The following is an 18526-nucleotide window of genomic DNA, read 5'->3' as shown; positions in this document are numbered from 1 at the left end:
ATGGATTCATGACAAGGTGCTGTTAGCCTTCCTGACTGCGTCCCCACACTGTCGGCCCATGTTCATTTTGGCATCAATAATGACTCCAAGATCCTTTTCTGCCTCTGCACTGACAAGAAGGGAGTTCTCCAGCCTGTAGGTATGCTCCTGGTTCTTCCTCCTCAGGTGCAACACCTTGCACTTGTCTGTATTGAAACCCATCGCATTCTTATCCGATCACCTCTGTAACCTGTCGAGATCTGGTTGTAGCCCTTCTAGCATGCCCTTTTAATCTGATTCATCTAGAGAATTTACAAAAGATATGTCAATTATACATGCTAGGAAAACTTGAAATCAAATGTTAAAACTGCATTTCTATCCAGTATAAATTATGTTAATTAGATGATTCCATTTGAAGATGGACAAAACTGATTCACTTTTTATGAATAAGTGGACAATAAAATGCTAGAGAAGAAACATTTTTATTTCTGTTTCTGTTGTTCACCAACTAAAATGATGTTAGATATAAAAACTGAATTCTCCCCTAAGCTGCCTGGATTTAGGCGCTAGTCCTGCAGTTAGGTTTGTCTGCATGGATCTGTGCACCTGCCTGCATTCTTATTGTGTTTGGTGGTGACCCATGGAGAGAAGGAGGTCATTTACTGGATCTTCAGAGTGTGTTTCTCATCTTTGAGGGGTTGGCTTGATATCAAGTTAAACTTTGCATTTTAACTTGATACAAATGTTTGACCTTTTAGGTTGATATCAGGCTCATCATTTTGTCTGAGGAAACTTGGGACTTGACATTTCGTTTATCGTGATGTAAACTTTTGCATAAACATCTGTTTCAGATGATACTATCAGTAACAGGGTCTGCACCTGTAAATGTTAATTAGTATTGCTTAATTCAGTGGCTTTGATTTCATTAGATATCACTAGTTAAGTTAGGTCCAGTCTGGAAAACATTTAAGATCTCCAGGTAAGAATCCAGGTGTTGCAAGAAGCAATATTAGTTTTTTCTGTAAATGTGTAGTTTTTCTTATATTTTAAATTCAGGGTTGGATCCTGTAGGCATTTAAGTACTTGAGATGCTTTATCCCCTTGAGTAGCCTCAATGGAATAAACTACATACATGCAGAATTGTATATAGGACAGTGTCTTCAAATATTTCTTCAGCATGATGCTATTTGAGCTTCTGGCTTTCAAATGAGATGTAAAAAACAGTAGTCCTGACCATTAAATAACTTTTGCAAGAAAGAGAGCTCCTGGCCAGATTCTAACACGGGTAATTAATTTTGCCTGCCAGAAGCCTATTGTTTTAATTGGCCAAAGTATTTATTGTGAAGATTGTGGTTGGTATTATTTGGCTGCGTTATTATGATGGCTGATACATTCCTTATAGGTATGCTGTTTACAGTTTGATAGAGTGCCTTTAGGCTTGTGAAAGTCAGATGTTTGTAAACATTGATATGAAGACCTTTTTTGGTAGTTTTAACTGTAGGGGAAAATAAATTAAATCAAGTGTGTAATATTAATTTAGCACTGGTCCTAAATGAGCCATAAGACAGTTGATAGAATATGTACTACATCAGTTTCTTTTAGCCTTCAGCCCTAAATGAAAATCAACTCATGGAAACAATGTTTATTAGATACATAGACAAAAGAGAAGTCTCAGGAAAAGGATGTCTTGGCTTGCCCTAAAAATAAATAGCCATGGTCCCAAACAAAGCTAAGAGCTCCACTAATGTACAATATTTGTTGTAAATATGACTACCAAGCACACTTTGTAACTACAGATGCTGTGTCTGGGCTCTTAAAGAAATGTTATACAATGAAGGCTTTTGGTTCGTTTTGCCCTTGATGTAATGAAAAAATAATGATACTTGCCTTTCTTCCAGTAATTATGATTCGATGTAATGATATCGGTGGCCTGATTTTTTTTTTTTTTAATTTTTAATTTTTTTAACTGTACACAAAACTTAGTAAGGTATCTAAATCCAGAATATATGGTATTTTAAAATTATAAATACTGTTCTTACATTTACCTAATGTGTACTGTCAGAAAAGATTATATATATATATACATCTCTTAATAAAAATTTAAATATGGTATGAATTTATCATCATTATGCTATAGGTTAGAAATATGCTACTAAATTTCAGATTATAAAATGCTTCTTACGTTTCTTTATACCTTTTTCACAATCTGAATGCAAAATCTTTGTCTTTCCTTCCTTCTCACTCCCCAAACCTTCATATCCCCCCGAAATTGAGACATAGAAGGAGAAAGTGGGCTGGAACTAATTTAATGGCTGAGTGACCTCACAGTAGAGAAACAGCCGGAGCCTAATAGGGGTCTTTGTCTACATTTCCACTCTGGCTGGTAACGTGCCAGTCAAAAGTCAAGCAAGAGAAACAGGTGGAAACTATTAGACCTGTCATAAAGTTTGAAAAATTGATTCTGGAGTCTAAGTGAATAGATTAAACTTGACAGTGTTGTCCTAAAGATTCTAAGGGAAAATTCTGTAGTTTAATTTGGAATCCCTTGATTATTCATTAGCTTGCCAGATGGTTTATATTGATGTTTTATATATATTAATATACACATTGTGTTATCATTGTCATACATTTTACGTGTGCAAAGGTAAAAAAGTAAAGTGTGCATTCATCTATAAGTAGGTCCAATTAAAAAGGATTAGTCCAATTGTAAAATAAAGTTTTTATGATTTTCATATTAATCGTGTCTCTTATTAAATCCTTTGAGAATAGTAGTTTTAAAATACGTTTCTAAAATTTTTATTATTTATTAATATTTAAAAGCAACATCAAGAGTTGTTCTTCCTCCTTTCTTCTCTCCACCCTCCTTTTTAAGGGTGTTATTTCTGTAAGTCACATTCCAGAGTGTCTTTCTGTTTTGCCAGTTAATTAGACATATCACCAAGTCACCTGCACAGGTTAACCTTCTGAGAAGTAGCCCCCACTCCCCCACATGCTTGGCATTGTATGATTTAGGATAGGCCCATTAGTTTTAAGGATGCAGCTGGTGCTGTGATATAAGCATTGCATTTTAGAGACATACTTATTAGGCCCAAGGGACTTGGGGTTGATAAAGAAATATTTCTAGCATGCTTTTATTGGCTGAAATAGTTTGATATGTTATAATATCAATTAGATATACTCTATGAGATTTTAATTTTATTCCTTACTCATATCAACTGTGCCACTGTAAAGTTGTATTTGGTAGAGTAGGTTTACATATAAAGCTAGCATGGTACATATGTTAAATATGAAATGCCTGAAGGTATAAATATTGTAATGCTATTCAATCTTCTTCACTAATAGGGAAGAGAAATAATAGGCACAATACTCTTAGGGTGGTATAGTGAGCAGTGATGGGACATATGGGCTTTTTCACATAAAAGAAGAGTAAAATTTAGAGGAGGGAAAAAGTGAGTGTAAATTATTTCTGTAAGTGATTAATAGGGTTATTTAAATAAAATGACAGTTCAAAATAAACAGTGTCCAAAGTTTTAAATGCTTTGAAAAAGAAAATCCTTCGCATTACTGAAATCTATTTTGAGTTTTTAATTAATACCTTTTGGGGTTCACATAGTTTGAAATTGCAGTCCACTCTGCAGTGAAAGTGAACTACGTTTGTGCTTCTCATTTTGGAAAGTGGTGATTAGGATTTGAGATTAAGTCTAAAACTTCTGCATGTGTATTCAATTGCTGTAACTTGTGTGCCTTATTCATTGATTCACAGATTCATAAAGGTTGGGTGCTGGAAGGGACCTTACACGATCATCAGGTCCAGTCCCCCAGGAACTTAAAATTAATGTTAAACAGTACAAATAGTTTTAGATTAATAGAGAAATAGTACATATAGGTATTCTGTGCCTTTTGACAAGAATTTTGAATCCTTGTCTGATATTTATTTATATAAGAATTAATGATATACAAGAATTAAGAGGTTTTTTTTAAAGTAAGCAACCCTTAATCAAGGCCTAAAGAAAGATGGTTATGGCATAATAGAGGGGGACAGGCATGGGGCTCCAACTAAATGTATTTGCTACTTTCCTTTCTTCCAAATATATATTTGGAGCCCTATGCCTGTCCCACTCCATTTACCATAACCAGCACCCTTTCAGTCTTTGCTTAAAGCTTGCTTACTTTAAAAAGCCTCCAAATTCTTGTCTTTCCTATGTGGATAGCCAAAAACATTAAAAAGGTAAAACTTTGAAACAGTTATGACACATGGAAATTTGTGTACTGTTTTTGTTGCATCCTGTCCCTCATCCTTCCCTGTGTAAGGCACAATCCTGGAAATATTTGCAGAAGAGTTTGCTATAGCCCTATCCAGACAGCCAAGAAGGTGCTTTTTTCAACAGTCAGTTTAACTTGATTGAATACCTTCCATAATACTTCTGTTTACACAGTTTATCACTGTTAAGATAATATGAATTGGTCTCCTTGTAGCATAAACTCAGTTGAGTGAGAAAAGCACCTTTTTCTGTGAAGCCAGGGCCTACATTAAATAGTGTTACTGAACTCTTACCCTTCTCATTCCTCCTAGTGATGCTGAAGGATCTTGGCCCTTAGCTTCTAAACCCTGCAAGAAATCAACTTTGGGTTTTAGACTGTCTGGTACGATCCTGGCACGCTAATGGTGCTCTTTAAGGCTAGTACAGACATACAAAAAGCCTGAGGCAGAATCAATCTAAGTTACGCAGTTTTCTGTAAGTGACATATTTTAGGTTTGTAGTGAACAGAACACACGTTTGCCCTTTGGTGATGAGGGGGAGGCTGCTTAGACCTGGTTCCTCCATTTTTAAACCAGTCTATGGGCTTTTATATAAGTTATATTTTCATGCAATCAGGCCTCTGAAAGTGCTCCACAGCCATGATGTAACACATATGCATGATTGCAGAGCACTTTTAAACTGGCTGATTGCACAAAAAAATAACCCTTGTCAAAACTGTTTTTGCTTAAGGACTGTCTTACTCTGGTTTTTAAATTTAACTGGACTACAATTTCAAATTTTAGATTATCGATGCATATACTAAGATTAACGTTCAACAGCTTTTTTAAAATTATAGTTCTAGCCTACCCTCTAGCTACTTTATTATTATTTTTTTCCTACTCTTAATAATGGTTTAGCAATTGCATGTTTTTGCACAATAAAAGATTCAGATTTTTGGTTTTAAGCCTTCTTTTTTTGCCTTACATAAAACATCATCCATAAATTCATATTCTATTTTTACTTGTTTCCCCCTTAAGTGTTCACATTAGTAAGTAGAAATATGATGTAATGGCTGAGAAGGATACCTTTCACTCTCTTTATACAAAAAGTATGTATTATGAAATATCACCTTTACACCTCTAATTTATTCTTACAGTCTTCTTATTCTTGTTCTGTGTAGTTTTAACTAGGGAAAATGATATCCCTACCTGATATATGTAAAATAACGGAAAGAGCTGGTGGGGGAGGAAAGAGGTCATTTCATGATTATCATCAGTCAATGGTTATAGTTCATAGCCATGGTTTTTCAACCATTTTAGACTTAAGGTATCCCTTGATAAGCTCTTAGAAAATGTTAGCTCTTACTTTTCACTCATTTTTTGACTGAAAACTATGAAAAGTAGTTTTTCCATTGCAAAGAGCTCAGACCACAACAGGTCAGAGTGTTTTTAACACTATGGATTCCTATTTAAAATTTCTGGGTTTATCTTGTGAATCATGTTGTCACACCTAAAAGTGCTAATATCGTGTAGCATGTTGTAGCCACCCTGAAAGGATCTTAAGGCTCTCCACTGGTTTATAGGGTAGCAGTCTCTGGAAGGAAAAGTCAGTGAGAGGAGGGTCTTTCAGTTATTTTTTTTTTGCATATGGAGTTGTTCCTTAGAGACCATTTTAAAAGTACAGATTCCTCTTTGAATTTACCATTCCTGAAGTGGAGGAATGGAAATGGAAGGCAGTGCTAAAAGTACATACCATCTTTTAAAATGTAGCAGGTTTTTAACAATATTATATAGAACGGATATTTCAGTTTTAATGTGGAATAGGACTGTATGACTAAATGTTTAATTTAAAATATTAAAATGACATATTTATGGAGCTGCTTTTTGAAGATTTTTATACCTACAGTACACATCCAGCTACCTTCTGCATTGTATGCATTGCAGGATTTGTGTGTTAATTTTATAATATTACCTGAACTCTTTTTATTTTTCAAGGACCTTTTTCTCAGTTATTGTGTGTTTTCTTTCATTAAAGTCTTATCAGGGTAACTGCATCCATGTTCTTGCTCTTGAAGGTGATAGCACTTAGACCAGGGAACAGAAGTCTGTTTCTCTTAGACTGTACCTCCTGGCGTTGGACAAGGCATAACAGCAGTCTTTCTGTCCATTGTTGGCCAAGGCAGCGCTAAAGGTACTGTACTCTGATTTCCCCATATCCTCCCCACCCTTCTTATTTTGTACTCCATTGTATCATCCACTATGAGAACGGATAGTCTTCCATACTGATAACTAAGAATTAGACAAGTGTATTTGTAACAAAGCCAAGAGCTAGTTCCTTCTGTGTGGTAGGAAAGCCAAGAATTTGGATGTTCTTGGCCCTGATTTGGTTCTTTGCCGTTCCCAGGACTTCTCTGTACAGCACCGTTTTTCATTACATGCTTGCTGAAAGATTTTTTTATTCAGATTTGTCATCTCCACATGCATATACCCTTGTGTCAATTATCCTTCCTTTTCTTTCCACCTGTTACGAACAATTCCTGTGGGTATTAAACAACTGGGTCCCTATTTTGCTTTCATGCACCTTGTGTCTGATTTTTCATGGAATTGGAAGCAAAATATATGCCTCTTTCCTTTTATACTTTTGTAAAGTTAGTAAGGTTTCTTCATTTAATAAAATGGGCACTTTCAGTTATATGGAGAGGTTTGAAGTTCCCAAGGGGACCTGGGTCATGAAAAATAGATGCCATTTTTGTGGAGCAGAGCAATTAACTTGCATTGTGCCCCTTCCCTGTATTATGTTACCCTGTTGCTAGTTCTAGTACAGATTTTTTTCTCCCTATGAATAAATAGGGGTCTCTTGAGCACTAGCTCATTAAATACAACAGGCTATACTAGTGTGACACTGAGGCTGCATAGTTAAAACAAAAGTTAGAGAATGCATATGGTACAGTTTCAACAAGGCTAAAATGGCTGTGTTTTAATGCACAGACTTTAAAACATGAAGGCTGGATGTTAAGCTGTGTAACTAGCCTTAGTCAGGAATTTTTTTCAAAACAGATTTAGTGAAACTGTAATTGCGTTTGACTTGCTGATTTTTAACCCTGCATCATTCTGCATTACAACTTATTGTATTTATTTTTTCCCTTTTACAATATAGAAGGAAGCTTGTATATACTTAAGTGAATTGTAAAAAATTGCATAGTAAGATCAAACCTCATTGAGACCAATGCAGTGAATGAGATAAGGTAAAAGAAGAAAAGTTTACTTTTATATCTGAGGAGGCAGTAGTGACGTTTTCATGCTTTTTCAGTCCTTGATCTTTTTGAGACAGTTAACAATATTTACACTTCTGTTGCATTTTCTGTTGTAGACAAGTGTTCATTAGGAATTTGAGATTGACCACTTGTGTTAGTTATCAGATTTCAGTGTGATGCAGAACCTGACATCTCAATACTGCAGGTCCAGATTGTAATGATTATGATGTCTCCAATGAATGTTGCAGCTTCTGATACGGTTTCATATTCTATATAATGTAGTGAAGTTGCATAGATTGCAAGTCAGTGGAGAAATTGATCCAATGATTCTCTAATTTAGTTATTCTGTAAGGTGCATTCTGTTTCCCTGACTTCTGCCTGACATCAGACTGACACACCTAACTGCCCATCTCTTTAAAATATAAGGCATTGCACTGGGCCATAGTTTTTTTAAATGTCGTGTTACTCTACCTTCCGAGATACTTCCTTATGGAAATTCTGATCATCAACTTTGGGAAAGACTTTAAACTTTAAAAATGTTTTAAAACTTCCAGAAAACTTTTTTATATTCATTCCAAGTAATTTACCTTTTTTATCAATCCATTAACATTACATTCTTCTTCTGTAGAATTTCATTTGGCTTTCATATTAAAATCTCTTCTCTTCCTTAGGCCACACATGCCTTTGAAAATCAAGTATACTGAGAATGTGACCAGAGTGCAACCCATATTTAGCCTTTTTATTGAATCAATCTGCTGTTTAATTGTCATTTCAGTGTTAAAGAGAAACCTATTGAAAGAACAGAAAGCATAAAGTTTATTGTTTAATTATATATGATATCTGTACACCTATTAGTTATATTTTCATATAAAAAGATAGTTCTGTGGCATGATAATTTGGAGTCGTAAGGGATGAATTCTGTCCACCTCCTCTATAGCTGGAGCATTCCCCTCTTGGAAACTTTGCTTTAGGAAAACACTTAGAAAGAAAGGGGATGCTCTTTTCTTCAAGGAAGAAACTGAGGAGGGTGAAGGGAAAGTAATATGTAAAAGGAAAAGGGAGGAATGGAGATAGTGAGATGCATCAGGATAGAAGGAAAGAAAGGGAAGAAAGAAATTAATCTTATTTATGCTCCAGCATTTTATATCTCACTAGCAAATGAGCTAGTTTTAAAACTAACAAGAGGAAGTACCTGTGAATTGCATAAACAAGTAACTTGTCAAATTCATTGTTACAGGAGATGGTAGAGACACATAGCACAGCTAGCTTCTGAAAGGGACTCAACAAATTCATGTATGATAGATATATTAATAGCTGTTGAACAGAATGACTGGAGATGTTTCCTTTGATATCTCTGCACCAGCAATGGTAGATGCTGGAAAAGGTATTGAACACTCCAGAGCAGTGGTGCTCAACCTTTCTCTCCCATGGGCCAGAGGGGCAGTGCTTGGTCTGACCGTGGTCAAACGATGGTTCTGATCCAGCTACCTGGACCAGTACAGCAGTCATCATCTGGCCACACGGAGGAGGGTCAGAGGCAGCTTGCTCTCACAGGTGGAAAGGGGGCTTCACCTGGCCCCACGGGAGGGAGGGGAGGTAAGTAACTCAGTGGGGGGAGGAGTGAAGGGGCATAACTCTGCCCCACTATGGCCCCACGGGGTAGAAGGAGGCTTGACCTGGCCCTGACCTGACCCCATGAGGGGAAAGGAGATATGGCCTGTTCCCATGGGGAGGAGGTAGGGGGACCTAGACCTAACCTTGCCCTTCACAGGGAAGAGGGCCCAGCCTAGCTCTGACTGGGCATGCGGGGCTTAGGGTTTAGGGATTTGGTTGGGGTGGGTGGCCATATTAATGGCCTGCTGCCAAATTTCTGGACCCATGGGGAGGCCCCATAGGCCACATACACTGGCTCCACAAGCCTCAACTGACTTGCAGGCCTGGAGGTTGAACACCTCTGCTCTAGAGATCTGGTTCAGTGTCTCCCTCTATAGTGTCCACTTATGTCACTGTGGGAGACAAGACACTGGACTAGATGGACGATTGGTATGACCCAGTATGACGCTTCTTATGCTCTTAAGCTTAAGAAGAACAGATAGAATAGTTCTAATAAACACCTGGTATTCAGAGCATATTTAAATATTATTTGGAGTAAATAATTTAAAAATCATGAGAACGATTGTACACAAACTTTTGAGGTTTAGTACCCCTTATTTATCTGAATAATTGTCCACTGAAGGATATTTCAAGTGTTGGCAGATGGATTCAGTGGCTAGACTTCTCTCTCTCTCCTGCAGTCGGAGTCTGGTAATAACTCCTTTGTCTCCACCTCCAGCCACATGATTTTTAAATGTATTTCTTCGGAAATTTGTGGCAATTGAGAGTCAGATGAAGGGCTTAACTTTCTTTTGTGAGGCTAATGGATAAACTTACTGGCTTTGCCAGAGGTCTTAAAGCTGATTCTGAAGATCTTAATGCACTTTTCTGTCTGCTTTGCCTGTTCATTTTAACCTTTCCTCTTTTGTCATCTTTAACTCTTCCTCTCAGTCAGATTTTTTATGTAAATACCTAGACAGAACTACATAGGCAGCTTTAAGTTTTACACTTGAAATTGTTTATACATAAAAATGCAACTTAGCACAATACTGCATTGGGCTAATCTGAATAGAATAGAGACCATTAAATACTGAAGGCTTGAGTGGATTTACATGCAGAATTGAGCTCACCTGGCTTTAATGCTTCCCAATCTATTCACATTTTATTTTAAAAAGAAAATTAAGATTCAAGATTAGATTTTCAAAATAAGCTTTCTGTAATCTTCTGCAAAGCCCCCTAAAATGGTCATATAAACTTCTGTTGGTTCAAAAATGACTCGTTAACTATATATTTTATATTTTTGTATACTTGGCACCTGTTTAATCCAACATATTTAACGGATTTTACAATTAATTTTTTATTTAAATACTCCTTTAGTTCTCTGAAAACTAGAGAAAGAAATATTTGTTAAAGTAAATAAAAAAAAACATTCTCACTCAGAATCTGTTGCTACAGAACCAGAAACCTCTTGAGGAATTCGTATTTTTATCGAGTATGAAGTCCACATTTGTACTGAAGTTTACTTTGGATGTTGGAATTTTAGACTGGGAACATCTCTCTCTCTCTCTCTCTCTCTGTCTCTCTCATTTTTAAAGAAAAATACTTTTTTGGTTTAAATAAACATATTGTTGCAGTACTGCTTCGTTTTTATAGGCTGAAAGTGTCTTCTGCTCAAATTTGTGTAAATCACGAGTTGCTGTCCTGCAATAGATAGGTGATGTTAGTCAGAACCAGAATCTGTTATTGAGTATCTTAATGTATATAAATATGTGTTGAAGACGAAGTACTCATTTTGGCACTAAAAACTCCCCCTCTTTTTTTAAATATGGGTCCTCATTCAAGTCGTAACAATGAAGGGGCAATTAATTTGATTTACATTTTATTTTCCTAACTTTTTTAACCTCTCCCCCATGCTTTCAGTTGGTGTGTTTGGCTAATGAGCTAATTTAGTTAAGACTATAACATTGAAAAATATAAAGCATTGCATGAAAGGCTCATACAGTCTCAGTAAGTCATCTGTCAGGTTGCTTTGGAAAAAAGAAGAGAAAGAATCTAAAATATCATTGAACAGATGTATGAAAAGTGTAGAGTATTGTTTTGCAATAACCTTAGAATTTTGGGATTGGAAATTAAATGCAGCAGTTCTAAAAGTATATTTTACTTGAAATTTTACAAGTAAATTCCTGGTTTATTAAAAAAATTAAGGACTTCTACCTTTTACAGAGTACAATACCAGATGTTAGATAAAAAAGAAATTGCTGGTGGCCACCTGCTTAATGCGTATTAAAATCTTGTGTGGTAGCTGATGTCATATAGAATGTATGTGATAGGGAATAATTTTAAGTTAGTAGACCATATCAGGTTAGTAAGGATCAATGCCAGTGGAATGTTTAGAATTTTCCGTTACAATTTATCCATCTGTTTTGAAAAATGAGGGATGAAATAATCACCTTTTGCCAAGGGATTTGAAGAAGCAGTTGGATGGGTGGGATTTTTCCTGTGGTAGTAAAAAGCATCCTCAGAATTTTTAATTCAGTCCCGTACTAGCTCGAAAGATAATAGTTCTGAAAAGTTAACACAGCATTACAGTTTTAGTTTCGTTAATATTACTTTTCATTTTAATTTTTCCTTTTTCTACTAAGTCACTGTCTACATGTAGTTTTCTCAGTAGCTTTGACATTGATGTTGTCTTCTGGGACATGTTTATTTTTTCTTTATTGTCTTGACACTAAACAAAATATAAGGAAGCACCAAAAGATACTATGGAACAAACACAGTTTAAAGACATGTATAGAATAGCATCTGTTCCTCAAGGAGTTTACCATTTTAAATGGAGGTATACAATAAGATATGCTTTATTAATTAGTTTCAGTTCTTAATGTTTATACGTGCTCCCATTTATTTAATCCAAAGAGGAGGACACTACAGAAGAATCTTTGGATGGCTGTAATGGTTGAAGGGAAAAGATGCTTATACAAGGAATTTGTTTTAATGAAAAGCTTTTTGTATTTTTTTTTAAAAGCTTTTATATGAAAAATCAGTCTCTCAGACAATCTTTGCAATCTGTTTATCTGGCTTGATTAACCTTGGGTCTAGTGATTCAAGTTTGATTGGTTAAGTCAGATTCCACAAAATCTTGTGCTGTACCTATGCCACTGGAGACTGATTATGGAACACTTTGTCATAGATACTCTACTGCATGCTATAAAATATTCTCCATATTGATGAATAGGAAATAATAATTTTGCTTAACAGGCAAAAGAGAAAATGCTTATGACATGTTCTTTACCTTAACCAACTAGCAATTTGGTTTGTATTGTAGATGCATCTTTAGCTGTACAGAATGTAAGAAAGTTTTCTATGAAAACTGATGCTGTTTTTTAATATTTTTAAAGTTGTTGACCGTGGTTGAAAACATATAGCTCAATTCATGTTCCCTTTTGAAGAAATATTTTTGGCCTGATTATATGCTTGTAGTTTATTTCATTCCTACTGCATATTACATAGTGTTTTCTTTTGCCTCTTACCAGAACTGTATGCATTTGTTTCAGTTGTGTGGCTAAACTTTATGTTTTGGTAAGCAGCATCTGGCATAAGTCACCAGCAGAGAGTACATTTTCTAGATGCTCCTACAGAAATTGCAGGACTTTATTTAAAGCAGTTTGATGAAATAGCCATTACTGAGTGGTGCATACGATATTGCTGACAATATTCATGAATGTCAAAATTGGAAGAAAGGGTCTCCTACCACTTAATCTGGCAATCAGAAGTTAAGAGTTGTGAATGAACTGTTCTGTATTCAGGATTTTTCTCCAAGGTTTTCTTAAAAGAATGCTGATAATTCTTTATTTCCATGATAGCTTTAACTTTAACTTGGGATTGGTCATTTTTAATGGGTAAATAATGCAAAATTTATAGTGATATAAACATCTCCCATTTTCTGTTCTCTGCAGAACTAAAAAATTGACTTGAAACCTGCAAGATGTGCACATTGCTGGGCTGTCACCCATGTGTTCATATATTCCCTTCTCCTCTGTGGCAGTGTTTTTTTTTTTAATTTTATTTTTTTTTAAAAATGAATCTGTATTCCCACTACATTGTAAAGCACCTTTCACAAGGGAATGCCTAATTTTAAACTTCTCAGTGTAGCTGTAATATTGATAAATAGTGAAGTGCTATAGGAAAATTGGCACAGATTCTCAAGCTACCTTTTTCTTAAGAAAAAAATTAGAAGAGCTTGCAAAAGAGGTGGGAGACTGGAATAAAATAATAGACTCTTAAGAACTCCATTGTTGTAAACAAAATATAAAACTGCAGCTGTAAGGAAGACTGAAAGAATATAAGAGAACCAAGGATTTCTTAAGATGATATCTATTATTGAATCAGCTGCATAGATGAGAGAGAGTCGAATAAACTTTTGAATGACAGACATTCTTCTTCCTTCCTGGACCCACAGCTACAGTGTCACTGTTGCACTGAAATTTTATAAGATGTTCTTAGTTGTGCAAACACTTGGGGTAGAGAAGGTCTGACAATAATAAATACAAGTGTATTTGGCATATCTACTTGAGTAGAGTGGATTTACTTTATTATACTTCATGTTAACATACATGAACTATTTACTGATACGTAGGACCATTCTCTACTGCCAACAAAATACTGTAGAATGTTATTATGCAAGCCAGTTGGAAAAAGGAAAATCTTCAACTGTGGTGCTTTCATGTACCATTGTGTCAGGCTGAGAAAAGGGGATAAGTAAACTTCTCTGATGTTTGTTCATTATTGGTCACTGAAAAAGAAGTATTGTCTGTGGCTCTATATCACTGTTCGGTAGAACAGCATTCGGTCTGTGGTTTTTTTCATCCCACTAGTGAATTGCCCGTCAAAATGATGGGGAGAGGTAGGGGGGGGATGGAGCGCCACCACCCATCATCCCATGTCGCAATTACCTCCCAGGAGCAGGGTAAGCTTGCATGTGGTGGCCTCTGCCACCATGTACCCATCCCACCACTCCGCATCCAGCCCTACACTACCTCCCCCCTCACCGCTCGGCATCTGGCCTCATGCCACACCCCCACTGCTCTGTATCTGGCCCCATGCCACCCCCCCATCCCATGCTTCACATCTGCCTGGCCTGCTCTGTTGGAGCCACGCCCTACTTGTCATTTTTGACACAGCGCTGTATATAAAATGGGGATGTTAAAGTTCCAAATTGTCTTTATTTTTTTTTGTTAGGTGGTAGAATGTGGGATAATGGGCAGCATCTGATTATGTGTATACTTGGGCCAGTTTAAACCTGTTCAATGTCCTGGTCTTCATCTGACTTAACTGTTGAAGTTCAAGTGCTTGATGGTTAGTGGAGCTTAATGAACTTTCTGGTACCATTGACCTTCTGGGAACAATCTGGACAGGTCAGTGTCTGCCCATTCCTTCTCATGGGAAAAACAAAAAAAGAAAAGATGAATACTTTCTGGCCAGTTACACCCAGGATGCACAAATACCCATGTCAGTAAGGTTCTATTGTAACAAATAATTAATTGAGTATTACATAGATTCTAGTTTATTAAATTCTGGTGTATGTTTAGGCAAGGTCCAGATGGCTGAAAACTCTCTTGACATTTTTTGTTGCTCTGCTCTTTGAGACAGTGAAATACTGCAATGATGAATAAGGTGAGATAAAATACTTTCTAGTGGGTTTTTTTTCTTTGCATTAAAAAATGCAACTATCCTTTGTGAATAATTCATAGAATCATAGAAAATTAGGGTTGGAAGGGGCCTCAGGAGGTCATCTAGTTCTATCCCCTCAAAGCAGGACTATCCCCAACTAGATCATCCCAGCCAAGGATTTGTCTAGTTGGGTCTTAAAAATCTCCGAGTATGGAGATTCCACAACCTCTCTGGGTAACCTGTTCCGGTGTTTTATTACTCTCCTAGTAAGAAATTTCTTCCTAATTGTTGGAGAAAAATTTTAAGTATAGGTGCTGCCAATGCATGAACTCAGTTTGACTGAGAGTGGAAAATTCCATACAGGACCTGAACTACCCTTTCTGTGACCTCAGGAGCTGTCAATCAGCCCTGACCCACTTTCAGCCCTGAGCAGACTCAGTTGCTACACAGATCTTATTGCAGAGCATGCCCAGTGTACAACTGGAATGAGGTAATACCTCTAGAAATTTCTCTCAGCCAAGCAGCCTGATTGGCTATAGGGCTGCTATAAAAAGTCTGAGGACCCCTCCCTCTGGGGGGAGAAGATCGCGTCACTAGAGACAGAAGCTGGTGTTTCCAGGGACTGTCTGGCAGTCAGGCTCTCAGGCCTACTGATCTCCTCCCCCGATTGGCACTTCGTGCTGTTATAGCAATTGCGGTTTTGATCTCCTGGTTCCCGATTAAGTTTCACCGATTACTGACTACGATTTGGACCATCCCACTGCGACTTCACCTCAGCTTCTGGCATCCTGACCTCAGCATTACTCTCCGGCTACCCGATCGTCCACCAATTGGGACTGGCGTCACACCACAGCTTTCTACGCATTACAGTTTTGTTTGTTCAGTTTCCCAGTTCATGAGCTGTTGACCAGCCCTGGGACTAGGTCTTCGGACCGAACCTCGTGGGCCAACAGACCCCTTTGTGGTATTTGTGAGTACTGTAACTGAAGACATAGTTTTCCTACACACCTAAGTGTAAGTCAAATAAATTCCACCTTGTTTAAGAAACCGCTACGCTTCCCGGTTCTCAGTTCTCCATAGCCAAAAGAACCCGGCCTGTTTCCGTGCCTAACTGCCACCCCGGCCCACCGTGACTCTGGGGCTTGGTTCATCCCCCCGGGACACTAATATCTAACCTAAACTTCCCTTGCTGCAACTTGAGGCCATTGCTCCTTGTTCTATCAACTGTCACCGCTAAGAACAGTTTAGCTCCATCCTCTTTCGAACCCTCCTTCAGGTAGCTGAAGGCTGCTATTAAATCCCCTCTCCGTCTTCTCTTCTGCAGACTAAACAAGCCCAGTTTCCTCAGCCTCTCCTCAGAAGTCATGTGCCCTAGCTCCTGAATCATTTTTCTTGCCCTCTGCTGTACTCTCTCCAATTTGTCCACATCCTTTCTGTAGTGGAGGGGCCCAAAACTGAACACAGTACTCCAGATGTGGTCTTACCAGTGCTTAATAGAGGGGAATAATCACTTCCATTGATCTGCTGGCAACACTCCTACCAATGCAGATCAGTATGCTGTTAGTCTTCTTGGCAACAAGGGCACACTGTTGGCTCATGTTCAGCTGATTGTCCACTGTAACCCCCAGGTCCTTTTCAGCAGAGCTGCTTCCCAGACAGTCAGCCATCAGCCTGTACTGATGCAAGGGATTGTTCCACCCTAAGTACAGGACTTTGCACTTGTCTTTATTGACCCTCATGAGATTCCTTTTGGCCCAATCCTCCAATTTGTTGAGGTTACTCTGAATACTAGCCCTACCCTCCAGCACCCTATTACATCCTCCCAGTTTAATGTCATCTGCAAGCTTGGTGTTATCTGCAATTAAGTAATAATTCATATGTGGCAAAGTGTTAGAGTAGATAAATGCCTCTGCCACTGAGGAGAAAATGCCAAACCAAAGTCTGGAGTGCTGAGGTTTATATTTTAACTCTGGGAAACACATATTACAGGCGACTCTTGCCATTCGCGGGGAATACATTCTCATATCCCCTGCGAATAGCAAAATCTGCGAATAAGGCACTGCATTCATGAATGCAGTGCCCCTGGTGGCTGGGTGGAAAGGGGCCTAGCTCCAATGGCAGGAGCGCAGCAGCGGCGGTGGGAGCAAACACAGAGCTCCCAAGGAGCTCCTGTTAAGTGTATAAAGTGTATTTAAAATGCGGGTTCAGCATTGGCAAACATTTGAAACCACAAATACAGAACCCGTGAATAGCGAGGGTTTCCTGTATTCCAAATATTCCCCTTCTTGTACATTGCATATCTTATACCAGATGTACTATGTACAACTCAGGCATGGCTCATAAAATGTGGTAACCTTAGGTTTTTCAAATACTTTTTAATATAAATTTTCCTTTTTGTTTAAGTGTTTCCTTGCTCTGAAGTGAAGGCAGTAGGTAATGATTGAGGTCTATCATTTTGTCTTCCTTAATGTTAAGTCCTTGTATAGTATTTTTTCCCCATTAATACAAACTTATTCAGCTCATTGCTTGAACATTAAGAATCTCAGATTTCATGGTGAATGCCTTAGAAATAAATAAAGTTAACCATGAATGTAGCATGCACAGCATCTACAAATATGTGCACTTGTGCACTGTTTGTGAGGTGTGCTGCATATTACCACACATTTGCCAAAAACATGACAGTGGTTTGTAAAGTGGCAGTAAATGCACAAACACAAACTAATTTTAATTTCAGACTTTTTAGAAGGTAAACAGGGAATAAGTAAACTTTAATACTTCAATACATAATTTTAATTTTCCAAATATTATGTAAAAGTATTACAAATGAGCATATTATACAAAGCACATGACAATTTTGGGTTTCTGAAGATTTCCAACAACAGAAATGTAATGTGTATATATTGATTTGGACAAAGGGAAGTAAGTGTCTGACAAGCTTTGCTCCAGCTGCTCAAACTTAAAGTTTAGTAAAGAGATGCACCAGTGACTTTGCAGGCTGGCATTGTTAAATGTACCCTGATTCTGGTCAGCTTATGAATGGCAGTCTCATGTATGATACAAGCTAATGTAAACAAACTGGATTTTCACATACTAATGTGGTTCTGTGCTTGACAAAGTCACTTGAACTAGGGGTGCACCAGTACCTCAGTGGCATATTGGATTGGCACTGATAAAAGGGAAATTAACATTATCAGCAATCAGATTTTTTGGCCAGTGTAGCTGATAACGTCATCAATAACTGCTGTGTGTATGTGCACAGCTGGAGCATGCATGCAGCCAGGCAGCTTGGAAAGTAGCATCTGGCTGGTAAGTCTGTGGGGAGAAAGGGGCAGGGGGAGGGAATGGGCATGGGGAGTCAGATCGAGGTCCCCACAGTGCAGGAGGGAAGGGGGCAGGGGCAGGCGCTGCCCAGCCAGGGCAGTGAATGGGCCCCTGGGATGGGGCACGGGACGGAGCCACAAGTGGCTTGTCCAAGGGATGCATGGGATGGGGAGGGGCAGTTCCCAAAGCTGCACACATCCCCAGGGGAGGCTTGAAGGGCATGTGCCCTCTGAATCTGTATGTGGGGCAAGGGCAGGCTGCCTGCTGTGGGTTCAGAGCCGGAGGCAGTGCTGGCCTCTTCCCAGAAGGGGGGCTGGGCCAGGGCTGCACTCAGGGCAGGCAGGTGTGGGGCGGACGGCAGCAGCACTGGGAGCAGTGGGGTGCAGAGTGGGCTATAGCCACCCTAGAATTCCTTATAATCTCCCCTCCCAGTGCTGCCCCCGCCTGTTGGGAGCGCAGCCCCTGCCCAGAC

At 38.3% G+C, this 18526-nt stretch overlaps 1 protein-coding gene and 1 long non-coding RNA gene across 3 annotated transcripts in view; one reads left to right on the top strand and one right to left on the bottom strand.

The window, feature by feature from the left end:
- The window catches only part of LOC109305811, a 13969-nt gene extending 1593 nt beyond the window's left edge, over positions 1-12376 (bottom strand). The window contains exons 1-2 of the long non-coding RNA XR_002099725.1: positions 12362-12376; positions 7305-7307 (exon numbers count right to left, since the gene is read on the bottom strand). This is a non-coding gene — a long non-coding RNA (uncharacterized LOC109305811). The remainder of the gene's footprint in view (positions 1-7304; positions 7308-12361) is intronic.
- The window catches only part of HLCS (holocarboxylase synthetase), a 189085-nt gene that overhangs the window by 80538 nt on the left and 90021 nt on the right, over positions 1-18526 (top strand). The gene's annotated exons all lie outside the window — the stretch shown is intronic.

The sequence above is a fragment of the Crocodylus porosus genome, unplaced genomic scaffold, assembly GCF_001723895.1.
Source record: "Crocodylus porosus isolate Cpor-Errol unplaced genomic scaffold, CroPor_comp1, whole genome shotgun sequence".
NCBI lineage: Eukaryota > Metazoa > Chordata > Crocodylia > Crocodylidae > Crocodylus > Crocodylus porosus.
Note: the sequence above shows the minus strand (reverse complement) of the source record. Positions and strands in the feature narration are given on the sequence as shown.